The following is a 16,349-nucleotide window of genomic DNA, read 5'->3' as shown; positions in this document are numbered from 1 at the left end:
GAGGAGGTTTGTCTGTTTTATAAAAACCTCCAGTGATGATGCTTCCATGGCTTTCTCAAAGGCAAATGACTGCAGCACCAAAATACCCTTATCACTTGGAAGCTTTCTTAAACATTTACCTAAGTCTTGCCACCTTCCAATTAAGCCCATTTCTTCCTGTCCTGACCCCAGCAGTTGTGCAGTAGGATTTATTCCCTTCCTCCCTGTAGGAGGAACCTTCCACATACTTGAACGCTGCTATCATGTCTGTTACTGGCCTTCCCCCCTCTAGACTAAACAATCCCAATTCTTTCATCTTCTTCCCCAGGTCATGTTTTCCAAGAATTCTTTCATCTTCTTCCCCAGGTCATGTTTTCCAAATCTTTGATCATGCCTTCTCCCTGGCCACCATCCAGCTGGCTCTGGACTGTGCTGTGCCCCAAACTAGGTGTTGAGCCATTTCCAACACTGAGTGAAATGGATGGGTCATTCTGTGCTTTTTTCTTTACGCACCCCAAAACAGTGCTTTTTCGAGGGGCAGGGATGGGAAAATCGTTCCTTGTATGACTGTATGATACCTACAGCCTCAGGTCTACGATCCCCTTCTCTCTCAGATGCACTGCCCTGCACAGACGGGTCAGCATGGCAGGGAGCTGAGCCGGGGCTCTGCCCCGCGGGCGCTCAGGATGGAGCTGCAGGGTTGCCAGCTCCGGGGTCAGAGCCACAGAGACAGGGGAGGGAAGGAAAAGCTGCCCACTCAGCAGCGCACTGGCAGCCCAGCTCCCAAGGGACAGGAAAGCAGGACTTGCTGCAGGCTGGTTTTCTCTGGTGGTCTAGGAACCAGCTGTGATTTTTAACACCCTATTCAACTAAACCAGGCCAAACTGCCTCCAACACAGCCCAACTCCAGCTCCCAGACCTTCTTCTGTAGGACCACTGTTGAGTCAGCCATTCCCCATCCCGTGTCATGCGACTGGATATTTCTACCCCTGTACAGCGCTTCTAAGTTTGTACCCCGTTTTCTTCTACCCCAAACCATTCTTCCAGTTAGCCAGGGCAGCTCTGAACTTTAATCCTGCCCTCCAAGGAGCCTGCGGCCCCCCTCTATGCTTCTTATCCTATGTAAATTTAATAACTGCTCTCTCTGCTCCATCAATCATTCCAGTAATGAAAACAATGAGTATTACCACAGCCAGGACAGACCCCTGTGGAATCTCTCTCACTCCAGTCTTGCAGTTTAACAGCAAACTATGAATAACTACTTTGAACAGTGCCTTATATTAAAAATTATATATAATTTCTATATAAATATATAGAGAGAAATAGAAAATCTATAAATAGAAATTTATATATAAACTATATATGTATTTATATATAAATAGAAATTCTGTGCACCCACATTACAGACCAGCCGACCAGATGCCCAGCCTGCTCCGAAGAAAGCTGTGTTAGAAAGCATCCAGAGCCCCCCATTAAAGAGGGAGTTATTTCTATCAGAGAGGTACAATTACACTGTCATAGGCGCTGTTGGAAAGTCTTTGCTAAACGCTGCCATAAAAATATCATGCGTGCTGATAAGAGGAACAGGGGGGTTCATAACCAAGCTTTAGGATGACAGCAAGAACTTGAGCTGAACTGAGACAGCAGGAGCCTGACTTTGCTTCCAGCAAGAGAGCGCCTTGGAAGAAGCAAACTGAAAGACATTATAAAAATGCCAGGAATTCCGTACCTGCCATCAACTGCTGCCAGCTTATCAGTTAAAGAAGATACTATCACAGAAGTGTGGTTTTGGGGTTCTTCATTTTCTTAGCTCTTCCAGATGTTTTTTGAATTGCATTCCTTACTGCTCCCTAATAGCCTGTCCTGCTCAGGGATCACAGCCGAGCCAGACAGACAGCAAAGGCCATGACTCCCAAAACCCGGATTAACGCTTTAATCGATCACTGAAAGCATCCCCAGCCCCACACCAGCAGTAGGAGAAGCAAGTGGCAGTGGTTGGTGCCTGAAACAGGGAGAAAGGGTAAGTTCCATGGAAAGTGAAAGGTGAGGCAGCTTTCCAACGCGGGCTCCCTCTGCTCGCCAAAATAGCAATGCCCTGCCCACGCCTCACTGACTTCTGCAGAAGATGCGCTTACTTCCCAGGAGAATTTACTCTCGCAATGCAGATGTGCTTCTCTGAGGCAATCGCATTCTCTTGCGTAATGCAACACGGAATTAAACAGTATATGCTATTTGGTGCGTTTTTAAAATGTAAACCAGAAGTTACTGTGGAGCTCAGTGATGCTGCCAAGAATGTTAATGCTATGATTTTAGCAGGGAAGAATACATCATATCCTCCCTCCCACAGCTTACTCTTCAGTCTTAATTTTGCTAAATCCTTTTGTGCTTGTCAGTAAAATAAGCCACACATCTGTGTGACTTTCATTTCGATCTTTGGTGGTGGTGAGTATCATGACATCAGGACCTAATGCAGCTGCACTAGTGGCAGATGCAGGCCAGCTCTGGGAAGAACATGGCAAGTGACTGCATTAAGGTGCAAAGAGTTGAACTATTCACCTCGTGTCCTACAGAACTGGGATAAAAAAAAATAATAAAAATAAAATCAAATAAATCAGGAACAGAACCCGCAACCAACCATTTCCAGTCCCCTATGTGAACCAGGAGAAACAACTCTGCAAATCCTGAGGCATACTTTGAATACAAATATACATACATTTGGATTCTTATCGTTTCCAGGAGTTGCAAAACGCCATTCCTCTTTAGAGGAATACAGGTCTTTTCTAAAATATGTTATGCATAACCCAGTTTTCCATAGCGGAAAACTCGCTAAGGGAATACCGTTTGCTCACACCAGAAATGTATCCCCAAATTACAGTAATTTATAGCCTCATTTTCATTGACAAAAGAAACAGTGTCATTATCTTCTGACAAATATCAGTACACTGAAAAAGTAATGAATAAATGCCTATAAACAGGTATCAAATAAAGCAACTATCAATCCTTGAAACAGAAATTTTATTAAATCATACAAGTAAAAAAAGACTAAAGTAAAAACAAACCATATAATCTGAAATTGAAAGAAAAATCTGTCTATCATGCCAAAACAGAAAAACACGATTCAGAGTACTAAAATACCACAATCTGTTAAATGACCAGCCATCTAATTGTTATTTGTAAAGCTCCAAGTAGGCTAAATGAAGTCAAACACAGAGATTCAGCAAAGTACTTAGGCACATGCCAAAGTACACCTGCATTTTAAGAACGCTTTTTATGTGTCAGAGAGCTTAAAACTCTGGAACTGTTAATCTACACCTCTACAACAGTTTCTTTTTAAGAGGCAGAAAATACTCAGAAAGTGATCTGCATCATCCACATTTTAGTATTACAAATCAAATCAGCATTCAGCCTAAGCTGAATACGTATTTCTGGAGACACATCAGAAAGAACCCCGAGGATTAATCCTAACACAAAAAGATGAGGGAGTTGCCTGCTGTCATCCTGCCAGTTTTGCAGAACAGAAGAGTTAGCAAATGAGGCATGAAAAGATGCGAGCAAAGAAATTCACACCTGCGAAAAATGCAGCAAGATCAGGTGTGCAAGAAAATTACAGTAAGTAGTATCAGGCCCAACCACAAGAAATGCTGACCAGCTGAAAGTCCTTTTGGCCTCAGCTGGAAATACTTAGCACCCTTAAGGCTAGTTAAACTTATAAGCAGTCCTAATTTAATGCTATAAATTAAATTTTAATATTCAGCACTTAACTTTTTAAGGCTCTGACCTTCAATCTGAATCAACAGTAAGGCACCCGTGCTAGCTGAAGCTCTAGCTACGTCAAGAAAATCTTCCTGTGTGCCTCTGTTACTGTGAAGTACTGTAAAGTAAAGGATTTTTTAAAAAGGATTCTCTTTAATTCCTTATAGTGATAGCAATATCAAATATACCTATCTTACTGCTTTAGGGAAAGCCCAAAAGCTCCTGATTGGGCTTTGAAAAACCTCTCGTTAATGCAGCTGGTGGCTTTCAGAGTGCAACGGCAAAGGGAAAGCGTTATTTAAGCGTGTGGGTGCATGCACAAACAAACGTGTGCAGGGAAAGTGAAGAAAAAAAGAGGCACACACTACATATTGTAATTCTCCGAACCTGAATATGGCAACCAAGCACATTCAGTGCAGACAGACAGTCATGTTATGAAACTACAGAACTGACTCAACGCTACCATGTCTAACAAGGTAAGCTGACAGGTTTCGTGTGGCAAAGGCCACCTCTGAGGGAGGGGGAAAGCTGGGGGGGGGGGGTGAGGGGTTCCGCACCTGCCTTGAGATACCATAGAAGCTACTTCAATTAATCTGATACCTAGGATTCAAGAAAAAAATAGGGAAATTAAATGAACTTAAGAACAAAAGGCTTAACTTACTGAGTAAGACACCACTTTAAGAGGTTTCCCAGCTTTCGCTGCTGTAAAGCACTTCTGAAAAATTCAGCCACTGAGCTACTGCTTTTCTTGACCTTTTCGCTGAAAGAGAGCAGAGTAAAAACAGGAAAGAGCTAAAATGATACGCAGTAAAGATGCTTCATGTTAGGAAAGTCTTTTGAGTCACTGCTGCAAATTCACTCTGTGTCAGATTTGCCAATAATGCGTGCTAAAGACTATCTATTAACAACACCAGCAAAGGGAGTGTGTATCCTCTCAGGTGTTGCAGCAACACCGTACGCACCATATGATGCAGCTATGTAGCATTTCCATCTGTTGCTAGTTTTCCACACCCAAAAGCTCACTTTGTGTCTTATGATTAATTTATAATGCCCTGAGCCCCAAGATTTGCTCTTCTGATTGCCCTTTTCTTAACAATAAGGCAAATAAACATGAAAATTAATGTATTGTCTGAGGAACACTTCCACTAATTTTGTTCTTTGATGGTTTGGTTGATTTAGTATAGTTAGGAATCAAGAGTAAAGTGGATCGTAGCTTAATATAGAGTGTGATTAATCTTCCCTTTGCATAATGCTGGTACACTATGGCCCAAATACCAGAGATTTATTTGATGTGTACATGCTTTCAAGCATTAGTAAACAAGTTGCAGCCCATTATGAAAGAAGAGCAGATCCAAACAGTTGTGAAGCTCTTTATGTACTAGATTGACGCTGGCAACGCAATATACTTAGATCTGCATGTGTACTAGCTTTATACTTTTGGAGACTGTTTCATCAAGAAGCATCTCTTTTTAAAAATAGGACTAGAAACATGGCTGAGATCACTTCCTATGTCCTGATGCACTACTGTCTGAAGCATGACAGAACTGGCAGAGAGGCACAGTCTTCTTTTACTTTTTTTAATTTATTTATTCCTCATAACATAGCCAAAAAGAGGAAGAACATATACTAGAGCCTCACAAATACACACAATAATTCCCATGAAAAACCAAAAAGCTTCTCTCACTTCTCATTTCTTACTCTTCCATTACTTTAAAGAACATCTACAGAACACGCAGAAGTACTCTACCAGATATCACAGAACTTTTTAGTTTACTAGACCTATCAAATAAACTGTTACCCTACACTCTGTAACTAAAACATTTTTGTTGTTCACATACAAATTAAAACAAATTGTTCCTTTAGAAGCTGGTTGTAAGAACAAAATATGAACTCAAAATAAAAAATAATTTTAATAATGAAGTTTCAAGCAACGGTACAGTGGAAGCACTTCATGCACAAAAGTTCCTTAACATGTGGCAGTGCTTCCTGGGTAAGAGAACCAGTGTGAGACTACAGCATTTTCACACACACAGGCAAGAACCCAAGCTGTACTGTTAGGTATCAATAAGCCATTCCCACAATATGACGCATTTTTTCTATCTAGGAGAAGAATCGTGATCCCATGCTCAGACACTGGCTTTAGAGGACAGTACCTAACCCCTCGCCCTCTGACATACATACGTGATTTTCAGCAAGTCTCCCAGTGTTTATACTGCACTCACTGACCTCCCACATAGGCTACAAGTGGACATCATCAGTAGTCACTTGCCGTCTCTGGCCTAGGTTATATCCTGCTCTGTGCTGAACACTAACCTCGAGGTGACTCAGGGAAAGTTACCTGTTTCTTCCCCCATAATAAATGAAGAAGCCACGACAGAGGGAGAAAGAAAGTGGGGGCTACAGGAAAGACCTTTCAGACAGCAAACCAAAAATCTCACCTACAGAGGTGTAGAAAACCTACACTCCTGGAGCGAGCTCATCAGATGAAGCCTCAAATTTTGGCAGCAAGTATCAAACGGACATGAAAGTATATGGCTGTGAAGGGGGTGCTGTGAGAACAAACACATCAGTGACTGAGAGACGCCAAGATACCATAAAAAAGCAACACAGAAGAGAGGATGCCAGTGTCTCAGATAAGCAGCTATGGCCATGTTTACTTAAACTGTTCTGCTGAGCTGTTCCCATTTCAGGCAGAAAACTTTGATTTAAGGAAGAGACTTGCAGTTCTGCCTTCTTGTGTTTTTTTCCCCTTCAAAGCATGAAAGAACTTCCTTTTTCAAACCAAATTAACAAAGTTTACATCCAAACCTTCTCAGTCCCAAAAATCTCAAATCTGAACTCTATTAAAAGCAGCAGTTAGTGGAACCAAATACTCCCAACAATATATTTAATAGCCTATAATATTTCTAATGCCCTGCTGCCTGAAGTCTATGCTCTGGAAAACCAGCCAAGCGTGCCCCCCCCAGGAGCAATCTCCCTTGGCTGTGGCCCCCTGCCACCCCTGGCATGAGCAGAGCAGGGACCCTCCAGCTGCAGACAGCAGGCACGCAGACCACCTCTCTGGCAGGAGGAAGCCTGAAGGAAGGAGGCAAATCGGAAACTAAAGTTGTGCCGAGTATGTAAGCACAGAGCTACTCTTTCAGACTTAAGGTCCTGCACTTTCATGGGTGTGTTTTATTATTTGATTTTATTGAACCCTCCTTCTCCCAGCCTACTGCTTCCCTCATATCACTTAGGGTTCCTCCCACCTGTTCCTACCTCACATCCTTCAGGCTGGGAGATTACCCAGATCACCTCCCCAGTTTGACTACTAACCAACTCAATGGATAACTTCCACTGCCACCAGCGGGGACCAGAGGAGTTACTTGCCCCAAACTCATGTACGAGCATCCTGCACACCCAGCAGTACTTCTCTCTAGTCAGCCTAAAGGATGCTTGGGAAAAGCATTTTCATGCAGATTTCACACTTGCCGGTCGTGACACTGGAAAATACAGTTCATGTTGTCTCCTGACAAAAAGCTACACCTCATGTTCTATAGAAGGTGCACATATAGGAAAGTAAAAATATCTTTTCTAGTAAGTTATGCAAAGCAGAAACAGCCTCCTGGTACTATTACAGATGACTGGAAGCTAAAATGATACCAGTTATACAGCTCACTTCAACTCCAGCAAAGCTTCATGAGCCCCAGCTGCCCCAGCATGACAAACAGTGCCTGAGCGAAGCCCCCGGTGGGCACCTCCCTGCCACCACGCGTGGGCGAGGCCCACCAAAGCACCAGGGGAACACAGCTAGGTGCCTGCTCCAGGGGTACGACCTGCTGCTCCTCCTCTGTCGTCCTGCACCATGGCACCACCAGGCACGGGACAGGAGCAAGGCTATCCTCATCCCAGCGACCATTTACTCCCATATGTGGCACAAGTCTGTGCTCCATCTCAGACTCTTCTAGACATCAAACCTCCTGCTGAAGAGCATTTTCTACTCTCCTGCCAGCCTGACTGCTCAAGATTAAAAGTGGTGGATGACTTTGCAGCTCGTTCCATGTTATCGTGCCAGTGGGTTGATGTGAATTCACAACGAAGCAAGAGAGGTGGCACACTCAGATATGAACCAGGCTGAACTTTCAGGACTGGTTTCTTCTGCTGTTTCGGGCCCATCTACTGGGGTTGCAGTGGACTTTCTAAAAAGCTGTCACAGATAGTGTAAAAAGGAAGAAAAAAGGTTATTTGCATATATGTAAATAATGAAATAAGGTTTTTTTCACTTCCACACTTCAGTATGTCAAAAATGGCCTGCGGAGTATTAGCATTTACTACAAGGTCTGGGGAATGGATGGGTTCCCACAAACACTGACAGCAACAGTTTTATTCCCTTACATAATGAAAACAAGTAGAAAATAGTTTACTCTGAAGTATGATTTTCTTCCACCAAACTCTCAAGTTCTCTGAAAACAGCCATAACTACAATACTGCTTGCAGAATGTTTGGTAACTTTACAGAAGATATTGTATGTTAAACACGAATTTTCAAATAAATTCACTAAGCTATCCTACTGTGTTTTCAAAGTCACTCCATTTAATTACTTCATTAGATCGCTAAAGAATTTTGGATACCAAAAAACCCCATACATATATTCAAAGAGAAAGAGAGATCAAAATGGACAGGAAAGAAGCAGAAGAAAGGACGTGAAAACCTGCAATTAACAATCTACAAAACAATCAGCACACTTAAAAGATAATTTTATGATCCCACTTCACCTGTGTAAAAGCTGAGCAGGCTTTCAGTCTTTTTCCATTTGCCTAAGGTTTTCCCAGTGAAAGAGGAGCCCTCCACAGAGCACCCAGCGCCAGCTGACAGCCAGCTTGCCTTCCCGAGTCACTGCTCCTCAGAGCAGGCTCAGCTCACACACCACAGTCACTGGTCACTATTGCCACCACCGAGTACAAACTAAAAACCACCGTTACATTGCAAACCAATTAACCAATGTAACCAACAACACTCTGCAGCGCGCAGCCCCCAGCGGTGACTACAACAGCGCATACTTTCCCCGCAGTTACGCAGGTGCCATGCAACACTGTTGTGCCTGTGATACCATGTGGTATCCAGCTACCCCAAAGGAGCCACGTTCTTAAAGGACAGAAAAATCTGGGTTATAGACATTATGCAATACCAGAGTTGTATTTAAACAAACTCCAGGCTCAGCAATTAATTGCCTTAGTATTTTGGGGGGATCCTGAAACTGTGCAGACTGTGCAGGCTGATAAGCAGCCCCTACATGCCTCATCCCTCTTTCTAACCCACACCCCAGCTGCACCACCGGCATCAGGCACCCACAAGAGCACGCTCTCGAGATGCAGCATGAGATGCAGCACAGAGCAGCAGAACAACCCCTTTGGGGAGCAGCCGCGGCACCGTGGGAGCACAGAGCGCAGCGGGGTCCCAGGAGCAGGGCGCACCTCGCTGCATGCCCACCCACCCACCACTGCTCCGGGCACCGCGGCCGGGCTGGGGCTCAGAAAGGCACCCGGGGCTGGGGAAGCAGCCAGCCTCCAGCATGCACCCACAGGCACTTGGGGACATGCGGGTGGTAGGGTTCCTGTCCCTGATCCCAGGAGCTTCAGGAAAGGCTCAGTGGCCTTGCCACCAGCATCTCCCTAAGGTGCAGCTCACTGGAGGGTGGGGAGGGCAGGAGACACCCCTGCCTGCAGCCCCTGGGAAAGTCAAGTGCCCAAAGTGCAGTGGACTTGCCTAGAAGGTTGAGGATGGATGATTTATTGCTGAACTTAGTGGGATACCTACAAGAGTAAGATACAGGTATAATGCATTTAGTGCTCTTTATCACACAAAAATCCCACAAATATACGTGTATCAGTCTCACCGAAATGCAACAGCAAAGGGTGGGCAGGGGCAGGCGGGAAAAATGAGAATCTGGTGGTCTGCCCCCAGGCAGTTCCCCGTCCCTCAAAGGCACGCAGGCAAGCAAGGCTCCAGCTTTCATAGTTTCAGGTGAAAGACCCCTAACACTGCCATAACCCACCCCCCCATCTTGAAATATCCCCCCAGGAAGGACAGATGTCAGTCTATTCTGCCAGGCTTTGAATACCTACTCCCAAGGGGTTACAAATTACAATCACCAGTGTAATTAGGTAGCGTGACCAGAGGCATGAGCAACTTATTCCTCCTTGGCCAAGTGATGCCAGGTGAAACATCTCCAGATTAAAACTACATCAGGGTCTCTGGTCTTGCATGCACCTCTTCCTAGCTGTCTCTCAATTTTTCTAAAAGGCATTACATGTAATAAACGGCACTCAGAGAGGCTGGACATTTGACTAACAGGCTTCAGTACTGCACAGGTATTCATGAACAGGACAGTAATAACACTAAAAAAAACTTTCTGGGTCACAGTCCTAACTGTAAGGTTTTAAAATCACTAGCTGGGTAACTCGCTCCCCAGCTAGCTAATGAGTCAGCTTTGAAAGCAAATATTTAAAAATTATTTAGTAGAGGGAAGTTGTGGACAGTTACACCTCAGGGTATTTCCAGAAATGGCAAGTATTTTAAATACAAATTCACAAATTCTGCAATTTCTGCAGCATACATAATTTGAATATCTAGTGTACATCCTGGCCACATACCATATTGCTAGCAAATGTCACAGTGCAAACAGTTTTCCCAAGACTACATATATCCCCAGTAACATATTAGAATGTAGTTTTAAACAATAATACCAAGATAAAAGCATGCTGTATATGGCATGCTTTGGAGCAGTTACCATATGCTCTGTCAATAATCTATGGATTAATAGGGCCCCGATGTACAATAACACATTGGCCACTCACAGCTCCATGGAAGATTATTCCATTCACCATGAAAATTAGCTGAGGATTAGGCATATGTCACAATTTTTCATTCATATTTTTAACTTGGACAGCTCTAAGACACTACTGTTGGGGTTTAGAGGGGGTTTTTTATTATTATTATTCTTTGAAGGTCTGATCCTAATTCCATTAATTTGCACTGACATCAAGGGGGCAGGTTCAGGCACTAAATCAGAATATTAATGTTATCTTAACAACTTACTTTTGTGTCTCTAAAAGTAGCTATACTAGGGGTTTTTAAAAAATAAAATAAATAAATAAAAGAAAGATTCATTTAACCTGTTATCCTACCACTGGCAGTTGATGTAGCTGATACTTTGGGAAACAGCTGAAGAAATACTGGATGAAAAAAAAGTAATTTGTTTCAGTATGATTATCCTAGTTCAGGCTGTGTTTCTGGGCAGTCCAAAATCAAGATGCTTTTCTAAATCTTGGTGTTAGGGACAGGCAGTAAAACAGATCTATATAATCATCTGCAGCAGCAACCCTCGTAAGAGGCCAGAGTCTCCTGAGTATTTTGTTTTCTTGGGTTTTATTTAGAACAGAGGTCTGGATAGTGGGCTGAATAGCTGGCCACAAAATAAAATGTCATTTGCTAGTTACAACCTACCCTAATGTGTGGGAGATTCACCTTCCACTCTTGTAGATCTAGAGGTTCCCTAAACAATCATCAGCATTTGTGACTGGGCAAAATGACTTCAAAATAATAACAAACTGGAATGCTTCCAGTACAACATTTCCCATCCACTCTGTACGTGCTGTGAACTGCCTTACAAACTGCACAGCCCTGGAGAGTAAGATCTCTATGTGTTACTATCTTGTCCAGGTCTCCCTAGTGAAAATAAGATTGTTCCTAACGGATTCCACAACTTGGATAGGTTAAAATGCCACTGGCATCACCTGGGGGTCAGGAGACCATCCCATTTGTATATACACAGCAGCAGCAGGGTATCTGCATTCCTTAATAAAAATGCTGCTGTTTCATCCTTTGGACAGGAATGCTGATGACTGTCGGGGATCCTGGATTCCCCAACATCCCCCTGCAATCAGCGGGGTTGCTTCTGCGTATATTACTGCCACTGACACACAAAGGCACCGCAAGGGTTCTAGTGACCTGCCCGGTTCCTCCTCCTGCTTACAGCGCGTAACGCACAGCTAAAGGGAGCTGCATACACTTGGCAGAGCAGAATGGTGCCACTTCGTCATAAATACGCTGCAGCACCTACAATTGTGAGCATATAAATATTTCAGAAGGTAAACTGTATTTTGGTTTTGGTTGGTTGGTTTTTAAATACATACCTACCTTTTTAATTTGCCTGGTAAGCAGTTTGTGCAGAGAGGAGTATTATACAGTGCAAAAGTATTCTAAAATTGCATTTTCATTGTAAAGATAAAAGTTACCATTAAAGACATCTGAAAATAAGAGTCTGAAAGTGCAAGATACATTTCTGAAGGGAAAAAGAAGTCACAACTACCAAAAGACTTTCAGAAAGGCGGCTGACAAACTTTTCCTTCCTGTCCCAAAAAAAGAAAATCCCTTTAACTAGCTTGCACATAGCTAAACAGCTAGAACCAAAGTGGCACAACCTATGCCAGCAGTACAAAGCCAAAAACATGCTCTACATACTCTGCGATAAGGAATCTTGGAAAGCAGTGTACCTATCAGCACTACCACCAGTTAAGTGACTTAGCAAATCATCTACATAACAAAAGAAATGCCAAGAGCTATCAGATTTACCAACAGTGGGGTACCATCCACCACACCACCGCCCTAGAACAGAAATATTCCTGTTCCTCATGTGGGCTTGGCTTTGGCTGGCCTCTTCTGTTTGCAAGGTATCATCAGTGATTTTCACCAGTCTCCATCTTTATTTTGCACCTTCTTTGGGGGAAGTGTGTTACACTGTGCATGCAAAAAGGTGACGGTCCTTGTGCTCCATCATGTAGGTAGGCTGCAACTTACTGAGTATTTGTATGTGAAGTGCTGTATTCTCCTGATCTCACCACATGTTTTTGTAAGAACCAGGCAAGCCATAAAGAATTTACAGTAAGGGATTGTACACACACCCATCAGCACCAGACGTGGGCAGAGCAAGCTTGCTTGTTAAAAAAAAAAAAAAAAAAAAAAAAAAAAAAAAAAGTGTCAGCCCTACTTTATGCTTAGAAAAGAAAGGTCTCTCTTTAATAAAGTAACTCATAACCAAATCTTGATGTTACAGAAGATCACTTACAATACATCTCAAGCAAGTTTAAAAATGGACAGTAAAGACTATACATGTCCATGCATCTTTTCTTGAAACCCCCCCCCACTCACATTTGTACAAGTGAATCCAAAACACTCTGCAGGCCTGGACTATTAACCTTTTTGAGACAGTCTTCATCAAATAGCAAATGGAGGAGGAGGAGGGAAGACAGAAATGACAGAAAAATATCTCTTTGCTTCCAACTTTACCTGTATAGCGATATTGCCCAAACTAGATATTAAATGTCCGATCCTGAAAGGTAATTTTGCCCCAGTTTTCAGAAGGCATTTTTTCAACCTATCTAAACGGCTTTAAAACTTTTCTGTCTTTGTCTGATCAAAACGCTGTCCTTCGTCCTACAGTCTTGACATTCTTTGTGATGAGACTGTTTCAGTATCAGTATTAATATTCAAATGTCAAGTTTGTGACACTACATTTCCTGTGCTATTTAAAGCATTCGGAACAATTATTATCCATGAAATACTAAACAGTAAATTTTTGCTACCTGCTTACAATTTCAGCAGCTCTAGCTGCGACAGAGCAGCATTTACACCAGTCACATGCAGTTTTACATGGAGATGTATTGTTCAGCTTTTCTAGCAGTATTCATACACTTCCCCAAATTGGCTTTTGCTGTTTTTAGCAAAGCTACACATTTATTCTTTTTTCTGGAGCGCAAGTGAGCCCTGCATATCAATTGAATTTATAGTATTTGGTATTTCACACTTTTGTACCACACCTATTCCCTAACTGATAGCAACTTTAACATACAGTGAACCACTGAGCTTTTTATTTTTTTGGTACTTATGGACTAGTAATTCTTTCCTTTATCATTTCTACTGCTCTTAAAAAAAAAGGATCTTTCTTTTTTGTTTTTTGGGTTTTTTTCCTGTTTCAGTACTTAGTTGAGTCTCTTTCTTTTGTAATTATCTAGACTGTGGTTACATATCTTTGGCTATAAGGGGTATTTTTATTACAATATGTAGGTGTCTTTAAAAGCAACATACATTAGAGCTGCAGAGTTGAAAATGCACTTAACTGCCACTCCTTCCTACCAAGCTGCCAAAGTTTTGGAGAAGCTTTCACACAATAGTACAAACTGATAGTAATGAATGCCTATTGCCATATACAGGAAGGTGCGCGTTAATTAGATAGATACATTTTCCTCTTTGTCAAAGAACAGCTTTATAAGGAATGCACAAAAACCGCACTGAACCTTCCATTAACAGACAACACTACAAGCTACAGAACAAAATGAAATAGCCCAAATAACTCAAGAAAAGCTTTATTTTCAGTGTATGGCTTGACCATGCAATAAAGTACTTCAGTATCATTGTACAGGTCAGTTATTTCCACTGTTCTCTCCTCTGAAACTGGAGCTGATTTCAAGAATGTGCGTGTTTCTTTCAGTTTTAATTAACTCCAGTCCAAATCTGAGTGAAAGGGGTCTGATCCCAACCCTCCAAAAGTCGACAGGAGGAGCGCCAGTGGGAACAGGGCCTAAAACAACATGTCTACAGTAGTCAACAACTCTGAGTTACATAAATACTTGCTAATATCTCTATACTGACTGGTCATCAACATTTCCAGTATAATCCTTGTACTTGGGGATGTCTGAATGTTGGATGCTCTCCACACTTCTCTCCAGCCAGCTGAAAGGAATTGTTTCTGAGCGGTTGAGGCTCTCCAGAGACCTGCAGACAACTAATGGAACCCTGATTTTTCACATAAATCAACAGGATGCTACCATCTTAGGCTGAAATCTGGTTTACCTGCTTTGCTACAATGTGCTTTTGCAGGGTCATAAAAGGAAGCTTTGGTTTTGTTTCAGGAAATCAAGGGCTATCAACTTTTTCATGTAGTTTGTCATGATGTGAAATAATCAGGGCTAGAAATCCAACAATGAGGTTTAAACAACAGCTTATGAATAATGTGCCCTGCAATTCTTCATCATTCTGTTTACACCGCATAGAGAGTTACAAATGAAGTAATAAACAGCAAAACCCAGTCTGCCAAAATAAGGAGCCTGTCACAGATGCTTTTTAAAAAATAGCAGGGGTAATACTAACATCACCACCAGTATTCTTTCCACTCTGATCAGCAAAACTGTCCTTGAATTTGATCTCCTGTTGTACCCAGGAAGACGGCTATGTTTGTCTACAGAGCCACGGCACCATTACAGCTGAACTCATTATTTTAACGTGTTTGAAGTACCTTGAGCATGACAGAAGACACAGGGGAAAAAAATTCCGTTGGATAACATGCAATTCATACTACTGTTAATTAATTCACATTCACAACATAAGCTGAAGTTGTTCCAAAAAAAACGTTATGGTATATTCTGAGAACAAGTTTTAGGAGCAAAACACAAAACTTGGCTTAGTCTAACCCACCTACCAACACAACTTTATACATCTTTCTAAAATGAGCCGAAGTCTTCCTTCTAGCATCGCTCCAGGAGCAGGAAGGCATATTAGGCCCACTAAACTGCACTGATCACAAATCAGCTCTAGAAGCGATTCTCCTTCTTTCTGCAGACACCACTTGTTAAGAGGACCAATATTACGTTTTCAGGAGTAATGTGGGTAAAATGTGAGTGGAACTGCTTCATGTGCTAGTTGAGAGAGGTCTAGCTGAAGGAATGGGCATACGTGTTGCCCGGAGCTTTTACAGTAAAATATGACTATTCCCTCTCTTGCCCTTCCCAGAACTCCTCCACACCTATCCATGCATCCCCCGGCCTCCCTGGGTGCCTGGGAACCAAACCACCCCATGTGTAGGCATTTGCAAAATGGTCCCACTGCTGCTCCCCCCAAATTTTCAACCGCTTGCCCACGTCAGATCTAACCCTGCTGAGGAGAACTTGCTCTGAGACCCCAGAGCACGCTGCTCTGCAAAGCTGTGCCAGAAACAGCACGGCAGACAGCAGTAACGTGGCACTAGCTAGGTGAGGTGAACCCTGCGTGGAGACTCGTAGCAGGCTACCTCCCCAAGGCCAAAGCTTCTCAGTGTTTTGTCTGAGGTACAAACACACACAGTTTCTACGCTTCTGTTGACAGGTGAACAGCTTTCCCCTCAGCAGTAACCACAATTTCTTTTGAAGTCCTGAACTGAAGTTAAGAGATGACCCATGCCAGCATTCACACATCACACACCATACCCTTTCTCAAACACCACAAGAAAAAAACCAAAACAAACCAGCAATAAAAAGCCCAGCTAGAGAGTAAACCCCGCTTATACACGCCACAAAAGCTCTTATTTTCCATGCCCATCCAAGAACACAAATTGCCCAAAGACTGAATACTGGCTCTCCACAAAGGACCTCTGAACCCATCGGAGTGCTGGCTGCGAACAAGTGGGCACTTGCACGTAACGAAACTGCCCTCCGCCAGCCACAGCCATGCACCTCGCAGCTTTCCACCGCGTACCTACTCACACAGGTCTCTGTAAAAGACACACACATGAAAACTCCACTAGTACGTAGGGAAATCAGTGGCTA

General features: G+C 42.8%; 1 protein-coding gene across 7 annotated transcripts in view; it reads right to left on the bottom strand.

Annotated features, from left to right (window-relative positions):
* Positions 1 to 16,349, bottom strand: part of ATXN1 (ataxin 1) — a 212,334-nt gene that overhangs the window by 184,919 nt on the left and 11,066 nt on the right. For 5 of the 7 annotated variants that reach the window (XM_055705407.1, XM_055705406.1, XM_055705409.1 and 2 more), the window contains exon 2: positions 4,394 to 4,492. The exons of the other annotated variants lie outside the window; for them this stretch is intronic. The gene's annotated coding sequence lies outside the window, so the exon portion shown is untranslated. The remainder of the gene's footprint in view (positions 1 to 4,393; positions 4,493 to 16,349) is intronic. 7 annotated transcript variants of the gene reach the window in all.

This window comes from Falco cherrug, chromosome 3, assembly GCF_023634085.1.
Source record: "Falco cherrug isolate bFalChe1 chromosome 3, bFalChe1.pri, whole genome shotgun sequence".
NCBI lineage: Eukaryota > Metazoa > Chordata > Aves > Falconiformes > Falconidae > Falco > Falco cherrug.
This window is presented reverse-complemented; position numbering and strand designations above follow the sequence as displayed.